At 44.1% G+C, this 26,372-nt stretch overlaps 1 protein-coding gene across 5 annotated transcripts in view; it reads left to right on the top strand.

Moving 5' to 3' along the window:
- Positions 1 to 26,372, top strand: part of FOXP1 (forkhead box P1) — a 377,025-nt gene that overhangs the window by 407 nt on the left and 350,246 nt on the right. Inside the window, exon 1 of one of the 5 annotated variants that reach the window (XM_030458439.1) lies at positions 11,373 to 11,409. The exons of the other annotated variants lie outside the window; for them this stretch is intronic. The gene's annotated coding sequence lies outside the window, so the exon portion shown is untranslated. Of the gene's footprint in view, positions 1 to 11,372; positions 11,410 to 26,372 lie in introns of those variants that run through there. 5 annotated transcript variants of the gene reach the window in all.

Below are 26,372 nucleotides of genomic sequence, written 5' to 3'. Positions count from 1 at the left end.
CCTCTCCCCACGCTTTCCTCGTGTTCTCCGCCGGGTCCCTTTGCGCCGCCGCGCAAGGGGCGCGCACGCCCCAACTTTGGCACTCGGGGCAAGAAGTTGCGGCGGGGCCGCGCCCCCCTTCCACCGCGCCGGGCCCCGCTCCCCCCTCCCCTGGCACCTGTTGAGGCTTTCCGCCCGCGCAGTCCCTTCCGCGGGCGCGGAGCTCCGCGTCGCGCATCCACCCCCACCCCGGGTCCTGGGGGCCCGCTGCTCCCATCCTCCTTCCCCCCCCCCCCTTTTTTTCTTTCTTTTTTTTTTTTTTTTTTTTTTTGTGAAGACGAAGTGTTTGAATAAACATCAGCGCCTCCCCAGCCCGGCGCAACTTCTCGCTGCGCGGGTGCGGACCGCGCATCCCTTACGTCTTCCCCATCCCCCGCGCAGACCCTCGGGACGCGCTGCGGAGCCGGGGGGGAGGGGGTGACCGCCGGTGCCCGGTAAGTAGGGCCGCGGTGCGCCCCTCGCACCTGCCGCCCCGCGCGGCGCCGCGCATCCCCCGCGCTGCGGAAGGCGCGCGCTGCAAGCGGCGTCTGAGCAGTGTGTCCGCGCCGCCTCCCTCCAGCCCCCGCCCCGCTTTTGTTTTTTTTTAAATTTCTTTTTTTGGTGGGGGGAAAAAAAAAAAGCTAAACTGCGGGGCTCCGGCAGGGCTGCGCGGGCGCGGACGGGGCATCGCGGGGCGTAGCGCGGCCCCCTCCCTACCGCCACCCAACTCTTAATTATCCGGCGGCCCCAGCGCGGAGAGCATCGCCGGGCTGGCTGCGGAGCGCCTGGGTTTTAGCGAGTCTTCCTTTTGCCGCTTGGCTGTAATGATTTTAATTGCTTGTTTTTGCTTTGGGTGAACTAAACCGAGTGAGAATTTTTTTTTTTCCCTTTTTTTTTTTTTTTAATTTCTCCCCCTCCCCCGATTTTCCCCCAAGCGGCAGCAGCTCTCAGCCCTCCCGTCCCTACCCGAGGCATCAGCGAGCGCTCTCAGCGCTTCTCTAGGAGAAGCTGGAGCCCAACTTCTGTGCTCAGAAGTTTTAAAGGTTTCATTTTTAGTAACTTGTTCTTTGAGTGAGTAATGTGTGTGTACTGCTCGTAGCGTGTCGTCTGCTCAGTGCAGGCTGCCGATTCCTAGGGTGCTGGATGGGTTGTAAATATTAAAGTAATTTTCTTTAAACTCTTGTTTCCTTTCCGTAGAGTTTTTCTAAAGTTGAGGGTTTTTTACCTGCTTTGGCCAAGTGTTGGTGGCACTAATGACAGCCGCTTAATTAGACAAAGTTTCAAGAATGTTGTCGAAGAAACTTCTGCTGGTAGTCCACGGTTTGCTTTAGTATCTCAGCGGAGGGAAAAGAGGCATTTCACTCCATTTATTCTTATTTTTCCAGTTTCTGGTACTGCTGAGAAGTTCCCTACTTTTTCTAAGTTGGAAATAATTGCAGTTCTCAGAGAAGCGTGCGTGGGCAAGGAGGCACCGTGCATCTTTGCAACTCGATTTTGGGGGGAAATCAGGGCTACTGGTTTCAATTTCTTTCCTCTGAATCCTTTCCACTATTTGAACCATCTCACAACCATATTCAATGGGCACTGGGGAGGGGGAGAAGGAAGCTCTTCACTCCTTACCATTCAAAAGGTGTCGGCTAAAATCTCATTGCAAAAAGGTATTGTAGCTTTAACATCTTGCATTGGCAGCATTCTTCCCCCTTAGTCTTTGGATTAGTCATTGTATGAGAGACAGAAAAAAAAAAAAAACCCACTTTTTTTTTTTTTCCTCTGGAAAAAGTAAAGTAAACAGCCTCCAACAAGTGAACCTTGACAACCCAGATTAAGGAAGGCAGGAGAGATCAAACAAAGCTGCTGCTGGGCTGTTGTCAGGAGCTGCCTCACTGAAAGCTCTGGACTATTCGATCAGGCAGCAAGGCTATATGTTCACTTATGCAGAAATGGACCATTACAAATGCTGAGCTTTGTTGTGAAACCAAAGGATAACTTGGAGAAAAATAACTGCTTTTTCAGACGAGGCTTTCTGTTGCTTACTATTTGATTGCAAAGTTAGTTTTTTTGTTCATGAGCTGGGTTTGGGGTTTGTTGGGGGGTTTTGTTTGTTTTTTCTTTGGGTTTTTTTTGTGTCTTTTTTTTTTTGAGTGATAATGACTTGGAGTATGTTGTATATATAAACTTTCAGAGAGACTGAGGATTTGATTTTATTTATGCTGTTTAGAGCTGCAGAGAAGAAGGCGTTTCACTAGTGTAGTGTTGAAAACCCCCAAAGTTCTGTGGAATTCAACTTTTATTTCTGGATCTCTGAATTGTAAGGAAACATGGATTTAATTTTATTTTTTTTTTTCCCCTCTGTGTGTATGTTCTGTGCTGGTGTATGATAGTGAAGTTTGGTTGTGATTAAGCACTGAATGTTGTACAACTGGCTGTGTTGCTAGAGTTTACACAACTTTTAAGTGTCTTTCCTTTAAATGTATAACCAACCAGGCAGGATGGCATCTTGCTTTTGGCATGCCAGATTTTTTGCACAATATTGTATAACTTGTCTTCATGGTTGTATTAGACCCTGTTTCTCTGTAGGTTTTTTAGTGAGCGTAATAGCATATAAAGAGATACTTGCTTTTACTTAAAGAAAATATTTAGGATTTGAGTATTAATCAAATGTAACTAGTGGGTGTTTGGCTAGTTTTGTTGCTTTTATGTTTGTATTCAAGCACTTCACGGCAAACTCTACAAATATACCTTCTCTTTCATTTCTTTAATGTACTTCAAAACACTGGAAATGTCTATTTAAAAAACAAAAAGGTCTGAGGAAGAGGCTGTTACCCTGCTGTATATTAATCAGGAAGGCAGACCAAGTGCACATCTACTGAAGAATTAAGAAATCCCAAACCTTTTTGCATAAGCATTTCTTTAATTAGCCGTGCAGATCACACAATAAGTACTTTATACTTTTTATAAGGTAAGGTTTCATAACCATCCTGCATAATTTATTATAAAGCCTGTAGATTTTTATGGTATATACTTTAATTAGACAATAAAAAGGACGTGTATTAAACATGCACATGTATGCTATTAAGCCTTTTTGAGTAATGTGTAATGTTTTTTAACAACTATAAACATTTTCTGCTTAAATCAGTTCCACCAGGAATGGTAACACAACTCATTTTTGTACTGGTCAGAGAAGGAGCAGGAAAGTTGAGCAGAGAATTATGCCTTGGACATTATTGTGCAGCATCTGCAGCTCTTTCTGCAGCTTTTCTCTTGGTGTGCCTCACTTTTTTTAACAGTTAAAATGTGCATTATAATCCTTGGTGTCACATCCTGTAAACATTTGTAGCTCTAGAGATATTCTTGTTTCATGGCGTTGTAAAAATTAGGAAAAAGGCTCCTAGTAAAAAGGGAAATTTATGGAATGCAGCTTAGCATTTAGTATTTATACTGCCTGTGGTCATTTATATTGAGAAGATTGAGCCACGTAATGTAATTGCTTTTGTGATGTATCTGTTGAGCATGTATTTGGATATTAAATGAAATAACATATGCACACACATATGTAGGGGATGTATGTAAAATAGAGTTATTTCTGTGAGGCCGTCCAGTTATTTATAGGGCATAATGATACTTCTGTCATCTTAAATTTTCTCCGAGAAGCTTTAATAAATTTAAATAGATTATATGCTGTCAGGAAATAGTATAAATTTTGTTTACGATTCACTTGCTTTAAGGTACTTATACTAAAGAAGCTCATTTAACCCCAAGACTGAGTAGCATTAAGTGGTGAGAGGAGCCTGCTGAAGAGCTGCCGCTGCCCTTTGCTCTCCTGATAATCTTAAATTACTACAATTTAATTGCAACTTCAAGGCACTGAGCTGAAATATTTTCATGCAGCTGAGACAGGGCTGGGGAAGACTGAGTGAGGTTTTTGCAGGTAGCTGGGTTTCTCTTTGCAGGCACAGCGTTCCTCAGGCCTTTCCTACTTCGCTGAGAGCATCCAGAGCAGCAGCATCTGTGTGCAGGGACCTGGTGCCCCGGGTGGGAGCTTTCCTAGGGGATTCCCACCCTGGAGTGAGCAGGATCAGACCCTTTAGTAGTTGGGCAACTTGGGTTCACAAGTGGTTTGGTTGCTGTTGGTTATTTCAGCTTCTGGGTGAATTAAATAGCATGTTGTAATTATTCCTCAAGCGAGCCTTGCTACCAGGTTGCTTCCTAGAGCTTTTCCCTGGGAATCTGTTGGGTGGGCAGGGGCTGGAATCTGGAGGCAAAGAGCTGGGAGAGAGGAGCAGCACAGGAGCATAGGTGACACCTTGCTCTGAAGGTACAGCCCACTGGCATGTGGGTCCCCATATCCCCAAAAGGCAAGTTCGGGGCCTGATCCAGAGCACGCTGGCATCAGCCGGGACTTCTGCTGTTTTCTCTGCCTTTTGGGCTTGGCTTTTGGTCTGTGCCACTAACTCATATCACTGAAACTCTCTCATTTTTTTTTTTCCTCCCCCTACGTCTAGTAGCATGATTTCACACCCGGCGAGCGGTTCAGCGGAGATATGACATGCTAGAGGAGCCAGGAAGCATTTGCTAAGTGGAATTTTAGAACCGTTGCACACTAGAGATCAGCAGTGTCTTTACAACCATTCTTAGAGGTCCTGGCAACCAAACTTTTATTCAAATGCTTAGAAAGATATGGCCAGGCTCGGGCTCCTTGCCTTCACACCACTGAGGACACGCGGAAGTGCTTGGCCCCGCTAACGCGCAGCGGGGTTTAAATCGTGAGTCTTGGTTGTTTTTGTGTTGGCCAAATCCTTGTAATTCGCCCTGTTGCAAGAAGAAAGGAAGGAGAGCTCATGTTTGCTTGAGCTGCTTGCTGTTGGGCTGGCAAAAAGGCTGCTGGCTGCTTGCTGTTCTGACAAACTCCTGCGCTGGCTGATTCCTGCAGCTCACGGTGTCCTGGGAATCGCAGCTCCTGGAGGTAACAAGGTGATGCCAGTGTATAGAGGGGGGGGGAAAGTAGGATGGAATAAATCATGGAGTCGTTAGAGGAAAGGCTTAATTGTGGGAAATGTGTAGCCTTTTACTTTAAAAGAAAAGAAAAATATATTTTGGGCGGTGGAGGAATCAGTTGTTCTATTTTTAGGAGATCAGATATTTGTTGGGATGTCTGGAGTGTTTTAAAAAGTGCTCTTTTTTTTTTCTTCTGACTTCAGCATTGGAGCTACCAAGTCAGGGAAACTGGTGGATCTGTTGGTGTGCAGTCTTCTTTGCAAATATGCTCTAGGGTTTTGTCTTTCTATTCTCCTGGCACCGTTCTCTGCCATGCATGCAAGTGAACAGGCTTGTGTCTAATGGCTTGTTTGTATGTGGCAAGTAGCCAGAATAATCTTGATAACTTTTTGTTCAGCCCCATCCTGAAAATGAAGATAGGATTCTGTGGGAAATGAGCAAAGAGGAGAGCGTGGGCAAAATCAGTTTCTTTCCAAGAAGCTTCTGGTACCTGAGGAGGACTAAAAAATTTTTCTCCTCTCATTGACCCTCCCTGTGCTGTTTTTAAAACATCTTCATTTCAGTGCCTTGAAATTGCAATTAAGTTGTAGTAATTTAAGATTATTGCGAGAGTGCAAAGGGCAGCAGAAGCTCTTTAGAAGTCTCATCTCAACACTTAATGGTAAGCAGTCTGGGGGTTAAATGAGTTTCCTCGATGTGAGTACTTAAAGTAACTAAATCGTAAACAAAGTTTATATTATATTCTGACAACTGATAATCTATTTAAATTACATTAAAGGATGTGTGTGAAAATTTAATTAAAGACAGAAATACTGTCAAGCCCTCTAAGTATCTTGACAGATCTACTGAATTGGAACCCATAGAGTAGAATATTTACATATATCTGATAGGCTACAGTGTTTTGGGGAGTGCTATTCTGAAACTGTTCATATTTTGTTTTGTTTTTTTTTTTCCTCCCTGGTTTCCCGTTGAGTTGCAATGGTCTCGGAAAACAATACCAATAAATACCCAGACTGTTTTATTTGGATTATTCTCTAGTGTATTGTTTACTGCTAATCGCTCTCTTTGTGCACTACTTGTTACTGTTGTGCTTTTATTAGAAATGCCTTGCTCCTCAGTAAGTTGGTTTAACACTGCTGGTGATTTGGGTGTACACCAGAATCTCCAGCTCCTCGGGCAGGGGATGATGTTGGGCAGGGTTTGCAGTGTCTCTCCGCTGGATGTGCCATCTGTAAGTCAACTTTCTTCTGGATGTTGGCCCAGGGCATGATGCTGCAGGGTCTCTTGTTGTCACTATTTAATTAACTTTTCAGGTAGAAAGCACTTATGGCATTTTTTTCCCAAATTTAAAAATACCTGTATGGAAGCGTTCCCCGGAGTTCTGGAAGTGTGCACAGGACCCTTTCTGCTGTGCCCATGTCTTTGCAGTGTCTGGTTCAGGCTGCTTTCAAGATGAGGAATGCTTTGCCATAGGTAAAACTGGCTGAAACTCCAGCCCAACTTTCGTCCTTCTTAAACCTCCCTTTCTGGGATTCCACACGTGGCCAGAGGCAGGAGGTTTTCCTGGGAAGGTGCTGGGCGAGCTGTGTTTTCTCGTCGCCTGGTCATGGATGGAGACAAGACTCCTGGCTCTCCTTGTCTGGGATGTAAATCCCCGGAGCTGCAGGGTCACAGGAGGAGGGTGAGGATTTAGGCACAGAGAGAAGGATGGGGTGGGAGTGTGGCACTGTGGGTGCTGGGGAGTCCTGGCTGGGATCTTGGGTGCTGAGCCCTGACAGAAGGTGGCACAGTTCAGCAGGTTGGCTGAACCTCTAACGGCGTTGTTAGTTCTCCCCTCTTCACCAGACATTTCCTTTCATGTTGGATCTGAGTTTTAGCTGTGCTTCCCAATCAGTCTTGTCATCTTGTTGCTAACAATTAGGGTCAAGTGTCTTTCCTTGGGCTTTCCACAGACTTTGCAGTGGTGTCCTCCCTCCCCTAGCTCCCAGCCTGGGCTGTTTGTTCATTAATTAGTAGATGGGGCATATTAACACATCAGTAAACTGGAGTAGTCAGACTTCCCGAGGCATCTTGGGAAACTCTTTCTGGTTTTATGTTGACCGGATGGGCACTACTGCAGATTCAGATAGCGCAGCCGATGGTGCCAGAGTGTTGTTAACAGAGAGATAAATAGAGAGAGCCCAGCAGTAAGCAGAATGTCATGTCTCTATTAAAAAGCCTGTGATAAAGGAAGATAAAAACGGTGAGGGGGGATTGCTGGTGTGTTCAGAGCAGCTGCTAAACACCTGATCACACACACACACACACAAAAAAAATCAATGCTGAATTCCCCTTCCTGTGAAACACTTTCCCGCAGAATTAATGCCTGAGCCCGGGTTTGATTGCAGCGAGTGCTGGAGCCCTGAAAGGACTTTTGTTCTTGGCAAAAAGGGCGGACGGGGTTTCTCAGGGATTCAGGAGCTGTCTGAGCTGGGATTCAAACATCGCTCCCCATCGGTTCCCTTTGAAGTGGCTGCCCCTGTTCCACAGCCAGACGGTGTTCCCGGGATGCTGATGAAGTTGTTCCAGGCTTGCACCGGGGCTTGGTGCTCCGTCCTGCCTCCTCCCTTGATTCTCATGGCACCACGGCCACCTGCCTTGCTGTTGGTTCCCACCCAGAGGCTTGTCCCATGGCAAAATAACAGGGATGCAGATTTTTGTACGTTTTGAGACTGTTCTGCAGAAGTGAAAAATGTAACTGATTATAAAGAAATGAGTGGTCGCAGCAGACGAGAGGGGAGCGGTATTAATTTTACCGCTTCTGTAATGAAACGTGCAGCAAGATATTAAATCATCACAGCCTTGTTTGCTGAAAGGATGTTAATCATTCCATTAAGAAGGATTAAGTAATTAACTGATAATTCTTTAGGAGCCAGTGTCAGTTTTAAAAAGCATCTTCCTGATGTTGCCCAGGGAATGAGAAGTTTGTTTCTTCTGCTGCTGCGGGAAAGCTGGGAGGTGAGCATGAGTGGGATACCTCTTCCTGAGAAGCTTCTGGGAATACCAAGGGAGCAGAGATTGTTTGTTTATTTGGTTTTTTAATAACCGAAATGTGCTGTTGTAACATTCTTTCAATAGCAAGATTGTCTTTTATGACTTTTGTTAACTGGGCCTGTTGCAAGCCATGTTTTGGGATTAGCCTTGTTGGGATTAAGAAGTTAAAACCTTCTTGAAGTGTTCAGCTTGGTGCTTGCACTCTTTTTTTTTTTTTTTTTTTTTTTTTTAAATAATAACTTCTATGTTGTAATAGTAAGCTTGCAGACAGTGAGTCACAAACTCTCTCTCCCATGAACCTCATGACAAATTTTTGTCAGCCGGTCAGGCAGCTCGCTCAGCTTGTCCAGCCCAGTTCCCATGCTTCATACTTGAGCTGGAAAGAAAAATTCCATTAAAATCCATAGGGTAAATCCTCTCCACATTTCCTCCTGTGGCAGAAATTATCTTAAAAGGAGTGGCAGTGCTGGGGCAGTATGGAGCAGCTCCTGGCTCTGGGCTCTTGGGAAGACGTTGAAGCCAGATCGAGTCGGGAATCTGGGGGAGGATGCGGCCGGCGAGGCTCTTGATGTTGGCTGATGCTCAGTAAGGTCAAAAGTGTGTTTTGGAGAAGGGTGCATGTGCAGCTGGAGGAGCAGGTGGGCAGAGGAGAACAATGACAATATTTTTCTCCGTTTCAGTTTTGAAGGATCAGATTGAAGCCCCCAGACAGGGAGAAGTGCAGGGGCTGTGGAAGCATCTGTGGTAGCGCTTCTGCATCCCGTGCTCCCCAGCTCACTGCCTTTCTTCCAGGGCTTGATCCAGGTTTTTTTGCCTCAAATTTTGGCAGTAACCTCATCAAATTGCTGCCGCTCCTCAGAGAATCACCCCAGTTTCTAATATCACAGTTAGTGATACTGAAACTGTACTCAAACTGAAATTTTCTGTGGGTGACATGGATTCTGCCTGGCAGACAGCGTAATACAGTGACACCAGGTGTGTTGGTATTGATATTTTCTGCTCTTATAACTGCCCTGCTTTTCAAACAGGGCTCCTTCAGACACTGTCATGCAAACTCTGTTGATCAGTGTACTGTAAATTAGTCCTTCCCCTCGGGTGATTTTCATAAATAAGTGTATTTCTGTATGTAGTATATAAGGCAGCCAGATTTTGCTTCAGCTGTGTGGCCCAAGCCCTAAACATCTCTGCAGGAATCACAGGAGCTTCCTTCTTTTTTAAAGAAAAAAAGTAAATAAGAAAAAATACAGTTTGGCTCAGGAAATAAAGTCTTTGAATATTCCTGTGTGTAACATAATAAGAATCTATGTAGAACATCATAGCCTATATCTACCTTAGCAGAGTTAGAGGAGTAGTTTTCTTGGTGAGTTTTGTAATAATAATAATATGATAATATTGTGTTAACAACTTCAGTAATATATTTTAATCAAAGAGTTGGGTCAGGAGCCCCATCCTGTTCTGGCTATTGAACCAGTGTGGCAGAAAGAGGCTTTGAAATAGCTTATAGGAAGGTTTTTTTTTTACTAGTTTTAAATGACATGCCTGTGCATCAGCGTTCAGATAATGTGTATTAAGTTTGTAAAGCTCCCGAGTTCCATGTTTGAAGAAGTGAAAATTTATTTTTCAGTGATAAATGATTTGACACTCAAAAGGCTTTGAAAGAGGAATGTCCAAAGTGTGCAGCATAATTATTGTTTGTACAAGTATTTTAAAGTCATTCTCTGGATAACCCATCTGAGTTTCTGAAGGCCAGTGTTTAAGAAATAAGTGTTCATATTTGGGAAATCTGTCATTTCAGTTACAGGATTTAACTGAAAATGGGAGAAATTCATCTTGATATATTTTAGCTGATGCTGTACCATGCACATTTGTTGTTTTTTCTTTTCTTTTTCTTTGCTGCTCAAAAGCAGTATCCGCAACACTGGAAAAATAGTTTTTCATAAGAGCTGAAATGGAACATTACCTGTGAATTAAACTAAAATATCCTAAGCCTATTCAGCATATTCCTAGCATTAATCAGTGGGAGAAGACTAGGTATTTCCTATTTATTTTTCAGATTGGCTGGAATATGGTCTTCCTGGAAAAGAATCCTTGGGAGGTCGAAGGGGAAATCTGATTTTTTTCAGTGAGTGTTTTGGATTTGCTGAGGAATTCTGGTTGTGCAGAAGCGTGTTGTATGGAAATGGGAATTTCTCATCTAGGATTTGTAGGCATTATAACAGAGGCCATTAGATAGAGGCACACTCCCAGAGAGGTAAACCAGGAAATCTGAGCAAACTGCAAAAATAGAAGCTCTTGGTGTCTGGCTCTGTTATCAAACTTGCTGCATAAGCCAGAGTTTATGCACTGTGATAATGCTAATGACCAGCAGAGCCAATGATGCATGACTGGAGGAAATCAGTGGTATAATCGGAGAAAGTTATCAGGTTTTTGTCATTAAATATTAGTGATAAATAATACACTTCATTTTGAGCAGATAGGATGTATTTAATTTGTGGATGTGGAGGGTTTCAATTAAATAAGGGGCATTGCTGAGTAAAATTATAATCTTTTGTCATTTAAAGGGAATAATAAAAATGCATTTGTTTCAGCAGAATTCCCTGGCTGCTGCTCTCCACTGCTGTTTGGCTTCACTGGTGTCTGATAGTGAGGAATCTTTTGAGCCAGCTGTTTGAGATGAAATATATTAAGTTTCTGGTAGGGTGTTTTATCTAAATTTAAGTTTGTGCAACTAATTACCTGAGACTAGAATTGAAGGCTATCTGTTTAAATATAAACCAGGGATCTTCTTTCATTTTCTGCTTAAAAATGTGACTTGTAGCAAATCATGAAGTGGTTCCCCTAGAAAACAGTAACAGGAGGGAAGGGATGAGGCCAAAAGATGCGAATAAATTAGATCTCCTTTTGCAAGTTATCTTTTTAAGTCAGTGGGAGAACAAGGAAGAGAAGTTTAGCTTAAAATGAAGTAAGAGGGATATTAATAGTCTCTATAAAGGACAGTTTGCACCAGGAAAAAAAATAATTAAAAAAAATCTGGTTGTCTTTTTTTAGCAAAACAGGCTAACACCCAGTGTAAATCTGTGTCATTAACTGAAGCAGTGCCTGGTTTTTAGAGCATCCTTTTCCCTCTTGTGAGCCTGCGGAGGCTGCTCCCCTGGGCTGGAGGCAGATGCTGCACAGAGTCTGCCTTAGGGGGATGTTGCTCACCAGCCACAGGACCTCTGCCTGTGTCAGCCCCTTTTCAGCAGATCCCACCAGTTTTGCCCGACGAGTGGGTTTGTATCGTGGCCAGGAGCTTCCCACCACCCCTCGGAGTCGTGCTCGAACGCCGAATCTCAGCTGGAGTTTCCAGAATTAGATGGCACAGTGAGTAAACACAGCGTGCTTGCCAGTTCTCACATCCTCTTTTTGCAGTGAGTATTGCAGCAAATCCTGCAGGTTTGACTCATCTCCAGAGTTCTTCACTGATTTGGAACAAATCTTGTCTGATTCTTCAGAAAGAGCTGGAAATCTAGCAGTGATTCCTGAGCACACAGCCCTGTGTGTGAATGGAGGGAGCTTGAATCAGCCTCTGAATAAACTTGGGCTGCTCTGAGTTACTTTAGCTGGAGTTATGTGCCTGTATCTAAGGGTAAAATTTGGCTTGCAGTCATCCTTTATTGAAAGCTTTATGGAAATACTTTGTTCTTGCTATGCACAAATATTTACATTGTGATGGGAAGACTTTTTTTTTTCCCCTCCTTTTTTTTTTCCCTCCTCTATGCCATAAGCACAAGGAGGGGGTGGAAGATATTATGCATAATGCCAGTTACAAAATAACATTCAGGTTTTCAACTGGTATTTCTTAGAGGTCCAAAATTAAAAAAAAAACAACAACCATAAATCTCTCTGTAGTGGAAGCACAGCCTCCTTGGCTGATTGCAGTGACCATCCTAGGGTGGGGATTCTGCTCGATGCCGTAGGTAAATTGGAAAAAGGCAAGGACATAGAGAGCAGAGGACTTTGCTGGGTAAATAAAAGTAGTGGTAGGTAGAGCCCCTGTTTTAAGAACAGCGTTTCTTAAGGTTTCTGTTCCTCGGTGTTGAATCACCTCCGCGTGTCAACCTCTGCCTGGTGGATGCTCTCAGCAGCTTGAGGAGGAGGACACATTGCTCTAGAAGTGCATTAACAATGGTCCACACGTGTGCCGTGACTCAAGCGTGCTCACAACTTCATGACATGGATCATCATTATGAGAATTGTTTCCTTGGGAAGCCGTTGTCTTCTTTTTTTTCTTCTTTTCTCCTGAGCTGAAGGCTGCTGCTGCTGCTTTCACAGACTGCTTGACAGTGTGCTGGGTGCTGTACAGAAGGAGGGCTTGGTTCACGTTGCAGATAAGTAGATTTGAGATGTGCCTGCTTGTCCCTGGGTGCTTCCCATCACAGCCCCCACTCCTCAGCTGACTCTGCCTGACCTCAGGGTGAGATCACGCAGGAAGCCAGACCAGGAGAAAACTTTACTTAAGCAGAAAAATAAAAAGGTTTTCTGTCAGTTGAAGCCTCCTCATTGGACTCTGGAGGGCAGAGGAGGGACCAAAAGGGTCAGGGCCACCCCTTTGATAAAGCTCTGGGTTGGCTTTGCTGCAATGTGAAACCTTTGCCAGAGGCTTTGTGGCTGGAGCTGCCCTGGGACAGATTCCCAGCAGGGCCTGCTGGTGGGACCACCCAGCCAAAGCTAATGGAAGGATGGGTTTCTGTTTGTTAATTTAACAGTCCTCCCTTAGTGCCAGGTACTAAAGTTCTTAACATGAACACATTGAAAAGCCCAGCACTGTTTTCTTCAGGTTTTTTTTTCTTCCCTGTTGGCAATAGCTGAGCTGGTCCAGAGGTTGGGTATTTTAGAGATGGGCACCTAGAAATACCCAGGTAATTGCTTTTCTTTGCTTTTAGAATAACTTTTCTGTGCAATAAACAAATACAGCTGAACCTAAAGCTCAGGTAAAGCCGTGTCCCAGGTGGGGACAGCCATGTCCATCACCCCTGCCAGCCCAGGTATTGGCATGGATGGTTTTTAGGGTGATGTGGGGCTTGCTCAGGCTTACACTGGGGGGGGGGAGTTAGTCAAGTTTTAAGTCTGGTTTATGCTCTTACTGCATCTGAAATGGGTGCAGGTGCATGTCAGCAGGAACTGAAACTGGAGGAGCCCTGAGGGAGCCTCGCTCGAACTGTGCCAAGCAGGTACAGCCCCCGAGTGTTCTCACCTTGCTGACAGCCTGGCACAGAGTTGGCATTGACACGTGGCACAGGGATTATGGGGATGAAGTCACATTGCAGTTTGGTGGAAACCCAATCCCTCTTCCAGGTGGTGCAGACAGGGAATGTGCTTCAGCTCGGTTTTCCTCTCCATGGAGGAGCATCTTCTTGCCCAGGAGAGCTCTGCTTGCTTGGCTTTCCCTGTTTGATCTTAAACTAGAACAGGATGGGTTTAGATTGGATACTGGGGAGAAGTTCTTCACTTGTGAGGGTGGTAAAACACTTGACACAGGTGGCCCAGAGAGATGGTGGAGGCTCTGTCCCTGGAGACATCCAAGGTCAGGCTTGGTGGGGCTCTGAGCAATCTGATGGAGTTGGATGTCCCTGCTCACTGCAGGGGATTGGACTAGGTGGCATTGAAAGGTCCCTCCCAGACCAGCTCATTCTATGATTCTGTGTCTGCCAGTGAGAAGGGTAGAGTGTTTCAGGAGGGGTTATCATCACTGAGCATCCTGGCTCACTCCAGCAGCTGACATCTGCTGGTTAGGTGGGATGAGGCTGGTCTGTGCCCCACGTTTTCCTTCAGAGCCAAAGGGTAGTTCTGAGGAAGGCTGGATGAGGAGATGGTGGTGGTGTGAGGAAATGCTGGGTGCACCCACCCCACTCTTTCTGCCCATGTGCCAGAGGAGGTTGGCTGTGGCTTGTCTGGGGAAGCAGGACCCAGACCCACACCCAGCTGCCTGCCCCGGGGCCTCCCTGGGGTTGCACAAAGCTGTCTGCCTTCTTCAGCTGACAGCCCATTCATTCAGTACCTATTTCTGCATTGTCTTGCTGAGGAATTTGAATGAGCAGGCTGTGAAGGGAGGCATCAAAGCATTAACCCTCACTTTTAATTATTACCTTTCTTTTTGGAAAGGCGTAGCAGTCAGAATCAAATGCTTAGTAGGAATAAAATACTCATTATCCACCTTTTCTTCCTCCTTGGTTTGTGCCCAACTTGGCTTGCCAGGTCTCCCCAGGGGTGGCTGATGTGCAGGTGAGCAGAGCTGCAGCCTGGAACCATTCCTGTCCTCACCCCATCTCTTTGCTCAGAGCTGAAGGTTCATATTCTTCATGTGTAATTATACATAGTCCTAAATAATGCTCACCTTGTGCTAGGGTTATTCACTGTTTGTTCTTAGGTGTCAACACTACATCTGATTGAAGCCTTAATAGCTCTCTCTACTCCTGTGTGTTTCCCTCTCCTCCTAGACCAGTTAGAGGATTTGCTGAAGGGAGAGGCCAATCCCACACGAATAATCCAGCAGGGTATGGGCTCTCCTGCTTAGCAGCCTGCACAGAGCCAGGGCCTGGAAAAGTGCCCCTCCAAGTCACCACGAATTAAACATCAAAGACAGAAGCAGAGATGAAGCTCTGTGAGAAGACCTCTAACTTGATCCAAGAATTCTGTGATGTGCAGCGATGGAGAAAAATGCAAACTTCTCATCCAAGACATGGAGGCTGTGGTGCTCCTGCCCCAGGCTGCTCTTGTACAGCTGTCCCAAGGCTGCTGAGATCTCCATCCTCCCACCTGAGCCCCAGCCAGTGCCTGTTACTGCAGTGCTGTAGCCAGGAGACCCCTTGCAAGCTTTTGGTTGTAGTTGGTGAAGTTGTCTGTGGTTGTTAGCAGCTGAGGTTGGCTGTATGAGGCTGTAACTAGAAGGAAAGCACTGTGGATCTGAATACAATCTTACATCTGGGTGTGCCATGTTTGTTACCATCAAGGAAAGCAAGGTAAACACCCATTTTTCTCTAATATGGCAGAACACACAGTTTTAGACCATTTTTCAAAGCAAGCCAGCAGGAGGACCTCTGAAGGTGTAATGACAGCTTTAATGACAGCATGACCCTATAGGGGCTGTAGGTTAGAGAGGCTTGGCTTGGTGGGCTTGGAGCTCTGTGGGGCACCAGTGGGTTTCTGCCCACCCGTGTCCTGTGTGGTTTGCTTGGGAGTTATTTCATGGTACCCCACGGATGCATGGAGCACTCTGCAGAGACCCCCAGGTGTCCTGCCACTTGTCCCTGGTGTCTTCTGGGGACACTGGGTGCACCGTATGGCACATTACATGAGTGGGAAGAGCCAGAGGTTTCAGAACTCGGAGGAGGAGAGATTGTTAGGAGAAGGCAAAAGCAGAAACCATGGCTCATAACCCAAATCTATATGGTCGTGGCAAAGAAATGGGAGGAACCTCCATTGGCAGCTGGGATGTCCCATGCTGACTGTGTGGGCTATGAGTCTTCCAGTCTGATACAAAAAATAAATAAATAAGATAATTAGGCAGTGGTTGATTACTGTTTGGTTTTAAATAAGTGTAGTATGGAGTGCAAATTAAAAACAACCTTGAAATCACACAGATTCATAAAACTGTATGCTGGGATTTTTAAAAATTACCTCCACTGGAATCCTGGAAGCATCTGTTACATAATTAATGCACTTAAAAATATATTCTATTTATGATTAATCCAGGACTGGAGAGTGTGCTAGTTAAGTGTCTGGATCCCAGGGTGCTATGCGAGTTAAGAAATGCACTTGTAATCTATTTGATGGTTATAGGAAAGGACATTTGCTACAAATAAATACATTTTCCTTAGTATTTTTATTTGTCAGGGCCAAGCTTATGTCTGTTGTGCTGAGTTTGTTGTCTGGCTAAATGTTTAGAGATTTATGCTGATAATTTTGTAGATCTACTGGAAAAAATAACTCAAGAATAATTAGGGAGATTGACCATACAGTAATGTACCACAGATGTGACAATCTTACTGGGCTGATGATCCTGGGTATGCAATTAAAAGTGTTAAGACTCTGTACTGTGATGCTTTTCAAACCCTCTCCAAGATACACAAGTGCTTTGGGGGATGCATGTTTCCCACAGGATAACTTGCCAAACTTGCTGGATGCCTTGGGTCTTCTCTCCAGAGATGTATTTCATGCTGAGACCTCCTGGGTGAGCAGGCACAGCAAGCACAATTACCACTTGACAAACAGCCTGCAGATTTTTTAGTATCAGGAAGGTTTTGAGGGTGATGTAGCCTAATTTTTTTGGATGCTTTTGAGTTGGCATTTGACCACCAGATCCTGGGACATTTTTTGGCATTGCATTTCCTGCCAAATTTTTCTCTCTACCTTGTTTCTCTTCCCTTTTTTATCCCTCCCGTCTCACTACTGTCTTGTTGGGTTGGGCCGGGTTCATGCAGCGTAAAACCCTGTTCTTCCATATTATTTTCTTTACTTTCTTGTAAAATCCTGTGAGCTGTTGTGACTGCCCATCACCCTGTTGTGTTCCAGTGTCCCATAGGCCATGGGTCCAGCATTTCCTTGCCCACTCTGGGCTTGCCTGAGAATCCTGGTGGCAGCAGCAAGGGCAGCCTGCGAAAAGATTCCTTTCAAAATTATTATTTTTTTTTTTTAAGTGAACAATCATCATGTATGTTGGCTCAGGAAGCATTTTGAGATCTGAATGCTGCAGGTCCCATTGCCCCTGTATCACTGCTGGATTATGCAGGGGTTACCTGGATTGCAACCAAACCTGACCTTGGGTGCACCTGGTGCTGCCATTGCTGAGATGGGGCATACCCTGGAGATTGTCACCTCCACCTCTTGGGTTCTGTCCTTGCACCTGCAGTAGAGACAAGACAGGAGTGAGGAGGGGACAAGAATTGTCTCACATTTGCCTTTCATGTCCCTGATGTAAAGAAGGAGGAACAAGCCTGGCTTTATAAGAGACAGTGATGCTGGTGTTGAGAAAGTCCTTACCCATGGGCTGTGCTCTTGGCTCTTGCTCATCATCACTGTATGGAAATTTTACTTCTTTTCTCACTTCCTAATGTGAACCCCATGTTATCTTTGCAAAACAAGAGTGTACTCAGCATGGGTTTTTCCTTTAGTCCTGGAGAGAGATGGATACGTGGACCCCAGACTGTTCCTAGCAAAATAAAAAAAATTCTTACCATCAGTAACTATTTTTTTTTTTTCCCAAACTAAAGATACCCTGAGAGGAACCTGCTTCAAAAGCTCTTTAGGTTTTTCCCATTTTTAACTTATTTTTTGACAAAGCTGTATTACAGTGGCCCAGGGTTTCAGCCACTTTCTTTGATATAGATTTGTGTGAAAGTAATTTGTCGAACAGAAGAAAATTATAAAATCTGTGAATTAAGGCAAAAAATGAGAAAGGGCAGTGGGTAGCAGGGTATGGAAATGTGTTTGGATCTAATGAGGGTTCTTACAAGTGGACCGTGGTTCCTCAGCTTGCTCTGGTCCAGGTTGTTGATTTTTGTCAAGTTTAATGGATTGGGGTGAGAGGCTGATAAAACCAAAGAAGAAAATTTTAGGAGAAAGCAGAATCTGGTGACTTGAAGTAGCGAAAGTTTATTTTTAGAACTCGCTTGCATTTTTTCTCTAGCATTAGAAAAACTTCTTAGCTCACGTTATACTGCGAATTTCTTTTCTTTTTTCAAGTGGAGATTTTGCAAGCTGACGTTTTGCAGCATGCGTAGTAGGGTTTGGCTGACAGCATTGTCTGGCAAAAGAAATAACCGAATTATTATTCAGTCATGGGTTTTTAACAGCCGCAAAGCAAGTGGATGTTAACTAAATGATGCAATTTATTCCCTTCCTGCTTATTGCCAGCTTGCCTATTACAGAGAGACTGCCAGCTTTAAATAAGTGGTACCCAGATGGTAGTCGCATGACGCCCACTTGGTTACAGAGCCTAAGCAGGGAATAACTCGGCAGCCACTACAAGCTGTGGGTCAATTGAGGGGGAATGCCTGTTGCTTCACAGTTTTGCATATGTAAATCTGTTAATGTTATGTCAGTATTGTGCGGTCTAAACACAAGCGTTGCCTTTCTCTGGGGCCCAGATGAACTTGGATCACTGCCCGGTTAATGAGGAGCCGGCAGGCAGAGGCTGCCGCCGCCGCTCGCTTCCTCGCCGTGAACCCGCCCCATCCCGGATGCTCTCCGGTCCGGAGAGGAGCGGGGCGAACACCCCCTTTATTTTTAACCCCGGTACGGAAGAAAAGGGGTTGGTTTGGTCGGGCTGACGGGTTTATTTTGTTTGGTTTTTTGGGGGGTTTTTTTGCTGGCTGCCACACTTCTTGCGCTCTCCTTCATGGAGCGCAGATGTGGAGCGCAGCCGCCTCCCAGGAGTCGTGAACTGCGTCGTCTGCGCCCTTTAAGAGCCAACATCTGCTGCGGCCGCCTGATGGAAGCAGCATGGAAACAATTTGGGGAAGAGTGCTGAAGTTTGGCCCGACGGATGATTATTTTATATTAATTGCATCGAGAGAGTTACCCTACAAGTCGGGTTTCAAGCCGATCCCCCTCCCTCCCCACCCTACCCTTCCTTCTACATTCTACCCCTCTTTCCCCACCCTACCCCTCCCTTTCCCTTTTTTTTTTTTTTTTTTTTGTTTTAATTTTTTATTATTGTTTTAAAAGCAGCAGTTAAAATTGTTTAACATGGGAATGCTTTTTTATAGTTGATCATTTCTGGTTTTGAAAAGTTTTATTACAATGGGTGAAAACAACAACCAAAAAAAAAAAACAAACCCCAAAAACCCGATCCATAAAAAGCTGGGGCTGTAATGTGCTTAAAGGCTAAAAAAGTACCAATAGTGTTGATTTAACCAAAGAAAATGTTCCTGGAGGTATTGTAAATTTTATATGCCAGATGAAAAGCATTAAGTGTGTTATTTTTCATGAAGGAAAAACATTATGATTTTTAACCATTTTGTAAATTATATTAATACTGTAATACAGCTTAAAAAGTCTTGGGGCTGTTCCAGGAGCACTCGCCCCATGACCAGGTCCCACAGGGGTGCAGGTCAGGGGCCCTGTCTGGAGGAGGGTTGGGTGGAGGGACTCTTTGGGTAGAAATCTGGCTTTTTGGGCAAACCACTCTGTTGTCGTTTCCTTCTCCTCCCCCTTCCTATTTCCCTGCTTTTCTTCTTTTTTTGGAAATTGCAAGTGAGCATTTGAAATGCAGCAAGAATAAAACTGAGAGAGCAAATAAGCTGCTTTGGAATGTAGCGGAAAGCTGAGATGCTTTAGTATTTTATCTTTATTTTGCTAATTATTTGTCATGGAGATCTGAGTTGATTCCCTGAGATTTCTTTTAAGCCTCTTAAGAGTCATTTTTTTAGCTAATGGTAATTTTCCTCTGCTTAATGGTCCCCAGCTAAAGCATTGTGGTGCTGCTTGCTGGCACAGCCAAGGAAATAAGTCCAAGGTTTGGAACGTGGGTTGGCAAGGGGAAAAAATGATGAGGAAAAGCAAAGGGCCACAGCAACTGCATGGAGGGTTTATAACTTCAGAGGCAAGTCTGTCGTCCCCATTGCTCAGGCTGGGATGAGGATTTGTCCAGCAATTGTCCTTTTCTCTGGAAAATTAGCCCTTGTTGAAGAGCCTGTAACAAATTCTTAAACAATAAAGGTAAATCAAGCTAGGCATTGGTTTAGATGTGATTTGTTTCAGTTTCTCATATTAGCATGAGAACTATAGCTTACCCTACTGAAAACTTAATTAGGCAAACAGAATGCTATGTTAGCAGGCACTTACATACCCGGTGTGCTCAGGAACAGATTCAAATAAGTTAATAAGAGTTATATTAGGTGTTTCTAATGGTACTTTCTATTTTTTTTAAAAAGAAATGCTGTCTTTGGTAATAAGCCACCTGCACCTCTTTGGGTAATAGTTTAATTGAAAGGCTTGATTGTGTCCATTTAGTCACAGAGGATCCCTTCTGCTCTGCAGCATGTTAATGCAAGGCTCTTCCTACCCTTTGTATTTGGATGCCTGATGTGAAGTCCCTCTAGGAGAAAACTGGGATGAGAGAGGGAAGCAATCTGTTGGGGAGTACCAGAAGAGCCAGCAGACATGAGCAGAGCAAATCTTCTGAGTTCGTGTGGGTGTAGGGGTGTGTGCATGTTTGTATGTAATTTATTTAAAATGCCAATAGCTTATGCCTTTTGAAGGCTCCAAATCATAGCTGTCACATTAGCTATACCATTTCCAAAAATAATGCCAGGAACAGACTGATACTGATTGTTCAAAAAAGCATCATTATTCTGTGATACTTTTTTTTTTTTTTGGTTTTCTAACATCGCCACTTAAACCAGATGTTTCCATGCAATGTTCCACAAAAATTGCTTCCTGAAAAGATATTTTATTCCAAACTGAAGGTCTTTTTTTCCTCCTAGAAGACAGAATGACAAGGGGAGAGGGGAGAAACCTTTGTATTTTTTTTTCTTTATTTCAACCAATAGATTTTTAAAGGAAGGACACTAATGTAAAGCACACAAATTTAAGCTGGCAGTCAGAAGTTTGGGACTTGTTTACATCTGTTGGGGCAGTAGCAGTGTTCATCTGTATTGGATATGGCAATCAGAGCTTGGTTATCTGAGGAAAATAGTCTTGCCAGAAAATAAATGGTACAGCAGTGTGCAAAAACAACAAAAGAAGAAAAAAAAACAAAAAAAGAACGTAGAGCACATAAAAATGCTTCCTTTTTACACCCAACCCTGAACAATGGAAACCTTCAGCCCTAAGAAGTGTTTTGAGTAGAGCTCGAGAGGTCCTTTGGAAGCAGAGACATCCTGGGGATTCCCTAAGAGAACATCAGATAAGATAGTGAGTGGAAGCTTCAGGTGGAAAAGTGGTTTGGAATAGCAATCAGTGGTTTGCCCATAAGTGCTTTGGGTTGGCTGTGGTGTTTTCTGATCATGTATTTATTTTCTTTCCAAAGGACTTGAGTTATTTTCCACCCTCATCTTTAAGCTTTCTCTAAAGGATCCCGATTTTCCGAAGCTGAGGATGGTTGTTCAGAGCTCTGCAGGCTGATGTGAAATCACTGCTCACTCTATCCAAGCTCCTGATTTCTGTCTCTAATTGGGCTCTTCACTTTCCAGTGCTTTAGCACCATTCGTTGCTTTCTTGAACATTGTAGGAGGCTGAATAAATATGGTTGCTACAATATGTATGTATACACAGATATATGTATGTATATATAAAGCAGTGAAACTTGGACATGCTGGGGTGTTAAACAATTTGCAAAAGCAACAGGAGGAGCCAGTGTCAGAACAGGGCTTAAATTTATCTGTTGCTTACTGGTGATCCCACAGCTGGGCAGGATCCAGCTGAGCAAACTGTGATGTGGTGACTGTTCTCTCTCTTCCCACACAATATACTTATATTGTAAAAGGTTTTATAAGTTTAATAAATCTACCAACACCTGGCTACAAAGAGAGGTAAGTGGGTTTGGAGGGGTTTGCTGTTCTTATCTATTTGTTTAGCTTGGAAGAAGCAGGAGTGGAGTGGCTGGGTGGCACCAGGACATATCCATTCCTGCCACTGATTGCAGGCATATGGCAGATATAGGCAGCCTGGCCACCTGTATCTTTTCTTGGGGATGGGGATGGGCTCAGGGGACATGGCATGTACCACAGCAGAGGTGGTTACATCTGCAGAAAATGCCCTGTTGATATTCAGGTCTATAGGAGCCTTTTCTTATAGTTCTGGCACGTTGTCTGACTTCAGTTTGTGCCCAAGTTGTGGCACTTAATCTGGTCCTTCACTGGAAGGACCTTCACTGGTTTGAAAGTTTGGGTTATGTTTTTTGCCCCTGGTAAGAGTAGAGTGTTTTTACAGACAGCACCAGTTCCCAGCTGGTGTGCTTGTCCAGCATCCCCCTCTTTCTGGTGGCCTAAAACCTACATCTTCACTGCATCCATGAGGCACTCAACCTATATAAAAGCACTGGAAGCCTCAAGGCTGAAGGTACTGTTGGCATAACAAAAGTATAATTACTTTTAGTATAATCAACACGGAATTACTGGATTGATTTTTTTTTCTTTTTTTTTTTTTTTTTCCCTTCAGATGTATAAGAAACCCCAAACTTGCATAAGAGTACATAACTTGGTAGAGTTCCCCATTGCTTGGAGGCATCCTTCTGAGCTGGAGCTCATCTTCCCTGGGAAGATGCAGCATCTTGCATGCCATCAGTCTAGATTATGGATGCAGTGCTACCAAACCATAGGTATAATTATAAAAAAAAAAGATGATACTGATGACAGTGTCTTGTCCAGCAAGGTGATTTTCCTGTTATCCATTGCCTGGTGGCTGCTGGTGGGGAGCAGAGGGAGGGAGCAGCAGCAGCAAGGAGGATGCTCTGAACAGTGATAGTGATCTGGAGCTTGGGAGATGTTTCTCTTGAATCCTCCCTCCATGCTAACTTCACTGCAGTTAAAAGCTGAAGAAGCTTTGGTCTCCTTGGTGATTTGGGTGAGGGTGAAAACGGCTTTAATCTTTTTGGCTAGAGTCTAAAATGAAGGTCTAACCTTAATGCACCTGGCAAAGAAACATGTTTCTTACAGGTGTAGTTTTGGTTTTTGTCCTGTGTTCTCTTGCAAATGAGCATCCCTTTCTCTTTTTTTTTTTTTTCTTTTTTGTCTTTTTACATACATATGCTTCTTTTCCACCCAGGCACCTGCATTTCAAGTTTCTCTCATGCAGATTCATTTTTTTCTTTAGACATGTGCCATGCTGACAGGCCTGAGGCTAGAACATGCTTTTTATCTTGCACTTTCACTTCAAGTGGGTGATGTTTGGAGGTGAAGCTGAGGGGCTGTGCCATGCTCCTGAGAGCCAGGACCTGAGCTGCTGCTCTAGGTTGGAAATCAAACTGTTCTGGATTGAGGAGGACAAAAAGGTCTGAATGAAAAGAAGAGGGGTGTGGATTCAGAAAAGAGACTTCTGAGCTTAATTTTTCTATATTCTTTTCATTTATCCAGATGCGTAAAGGTTAAAGAAAGAGTCTGAATTTTAAGAGTTGTGTCTTCATAGTCTGTGTTCTGCTTTTTTTTTTTTTTTTTTTTTTTTTTTATGCTGGGCTAATATATAAACAGAAGTGTAAAACACAGGCCTGAAAATCACAGGAATCCAGATGAGAAGAGCCTAAAAATCCTAGGTTATGCATGCATCAGTGTTGCATCCAGAGTTCTTTTTATTGACTCCTTAGAGCACGTGTACCCTGCCTTGCCATCTCCTGGACTGCCCCAGGAGCATGTTCATTAACTCCCACTGTCTTCTGCATTAGCATTGGCTTCTGTGCTCCATTTAGATTTTCTTTAAAGCATTACATAAATAACTATCATGTAAATACAGGCATTTGTAATGGTGCTTTTAAATTAAAAAGATTCTTGGATTCGTGCAAGTAGACACATGCTTGCACAAAATAACTTTTGGCTTCCCCCTAACACTTTTCAGAATAATTTAAAGGAAGAAAAGATTTGCAAACAGTTGTAAAAGAGCCATAAAAAACTGTCAAATACCAGACCTTCAGCTAATTGTAAACTGTTTTGCTCTTGGAAGTCATACAACATTGATCTCATAGCTGTTTCATTAAGAAGGTGCTACTGCTCTGCAGCACAGGAGCTGCTTGCTGCTCAGGTAGCCACGAGCAAAACCAGCAAGGGATGGGGTTCTGCTCTGAATGCCCAGTGGAAACTGGAATAGCTCCAGGCAACTGAAGTCTTCTGTACCAAAAAGGAAGGCAAACATTGCAAGGAACTGAACAGGGAAAAGCTGCAGTGCTGAAAACTTCTTTTTCTCTCCTTCTTCTCCTCTCCTTCTCCTTCCTCTCTCTTCCTTCACCCTAGAGAAGGCACAACATCTCCAGCTTTTTTTCCAGGCAAGCATGGCAGAGGTAGGATGTGTTTTGGGAGCTCCCACTGGCCCAAGAGGATGGAGGTCTGGGTGATTAGTGGGATGGCACCTGTAGGCTTGCTGTCTGACTGATTGGCCTTATGAAATATGTTCTAATCTGATTTTCTAATGTGAAAAAAGTCTTTCCTGGAGAGAAAACAGGCTGACATCCCAAGGCAGCTGGTTGGTTGCATTTTTTTTTTTTTTTTTTTTTTTTCCAGTGTACAAAGGAAGATGAGCATCCATGGGCTGTCTGTTTCTGGTTGAGATAAAAACAACCAACCAACCAACCAAAACCCCCAAAAAACCCAAAATAAACCCCAAACTACCTCGATGATCCGTTAGACTAGGATAATGTAAAATTTTTTATCTGAGCTCAGTTCTAATTCTGCAGTTGGACAATGTTTTGCTTGAAGACCATGCCTGACTTTTGTAAGTTGTGTCCTTCCAGTGTTGCAGATTGGGGTGTCTGCTTCAGGGGATTACTGGTAGCAACCTCATCTCTAGTGTGTTCATTCTCAGTCTTTCTCCTTTAACCAGTTTTTAAAGCTCTATCATTGCATCTCTTTAAGAAGGAAATTCTTGCCTTTGTGCATTGGTCAGGCTGATGAATGGGTGCCTGTTATCTGCTCAGTCCATGAGTGAGTTGGGCTGTCAGGGGGACAGAGCTGAAGTCAAAGGGACTTTATTTCAGGCATCTCCACCTCCTCTGGGTTAGCCATGGAGCAGATTCTCTTCCCATCTGTTCCTGAACCAGAAACATCCTATTTAACAAGAGGGAGACTGAGGATTTTATCTGGCCCAGCCATTTCCTTCTTGATTTCCCTGTTTCCTTCCTCTGCAGCAATCCCATGCTGATCCCTCACCTCTAGCCAGGGGTATGGGACATGGCCCTCTTTGCAATGATTCTTCCAGGTGCTGAACAGGCAGAGAGAAATCCAAGTGTCATTGCTTGCCCCTGGTGCATTTGGACATCACCCAGATTACTGGAAGTCCAGATCTGTACTGGGGGTTGATAGTCTTGGTTTTCAAGCACTGATGTGCTACTAAGGAACTGCAGGGAAGATTAAAATCCCATTTGGGCTACTGAAAAAGTACATGACTGCTCAGAAGAAATGATATATGTCAGGTAATGTATGTGTTTCCCCCACCCAGAAGTCACTGCAAGTAGGAAGGGAGTTGCCAGTGAGTTAATTGGGTTTGTTTTGCAGATTACAGAATATGTATTAGGTGCTGAATTTGTGGCTGATGTTATAGAGTGGCAGAGCCTTCCTGAGAGTGGATTGGTAATTTCAGTTTTGTTCCTGAGCAGCCCTGGGGCAAGTTTCTGGACTTTGGAGCATGTTAGCACCTTGGTGGTCCCTGCAGGTGGAAAGGATGAGCACTGGGACATGGAGAAGTTGGGGTGGGCAGAAGGTGGCCCAAAATGCTCCTGGTAACAGCTAGGGCAGCGTTCAAGGCAATAGTTCAACATTCAGGCAATAATTCCTGGGCACACAAAGGAAAAAGTACCAAATGCAAAAGAAAACAACAAAAAACAAACAAGCAAAAAAAAACCCCACAACCCAAAACAAACAAAAAACAGTTCTGAAAATCATCTGTGTGCCCAGATTCATAGCACATCCCATTGCCCAGGTGATGGTTTGGTGATCTCTGGGCTGGCTTAGGTGTGACTTCTTTCTCTGATCTCATTCACATTCTTCACCAGAGGCGTGTCAGAGAGTCATTCAACCATCCAGGAGATTTTGGCCTGTCTGACAGTAATAACTCTCAACTTAGTGTTTTATGCATGGTAGGCTTAAATGGTTTGCAAGAAATTAGGAAGGTAAGGAGGGACTAAATGCTGTGTACAGCTTGGGCAGTGAAGCCCTGGGGAGTGATTCCCCTGTGACTCTGCAGGTGGTAAGACCAGTTGCTGGCAACTACTTGATGTCTCACAGTCTTCCTCTTCCCTGACTCGACTAGTGCCAGAAGTGAGTTTTCTTGCATCTTTTGCCTCATTTATCTTTTTTTTTTTTTTTTTTTGGTCAGTGTCTTCCAACACTTTGCCCATTGCAAGGACCATTGGGGTTGTAGCTGCTAAGCAGCAGGGCTGCTTTTGCACAACTTCAGGGCTTTCTTTTCTCATGCAGAAACTAACATAAATTTATTCCTGTTTCCCCAGCCCTCCTCAGTTTTGCCCTATGTTAACCACCTTCTTGTACCTGAGAGTCAGTGGTTACCCCTTTGATGCCTCAGCACAGCTCAAGTAGTCCCTGTATCAGCACTTTGCTACTTTTTCCCCAAGTTTTGGGAAATTTCCCAGGGCTTGAGGCAGACTGTCCCAGCAAGAGGGTACACCTTATTTTTGGACTCTA

The sequence above is a fragment of the Calypte anna genome, chromosome 12 (genome assembly GCF_003957555.1).
Source record: "Calypte anna isolate BGI_N300 chromosome 12, bCalAnn1_v1.p, whole genome shotgun sequence".
Classification (NCBI taxonomy): domain Eukaryota; kingdom Metazoa; phylum Chordata; class Aves; order Apodiformes; family Trochilidae; genus Calypte; species Calypte anna.
Note: the sequence above shows the minus strand (reverse complement) of the source record. Positions and strands in the feature narration are given on the sequence as shown.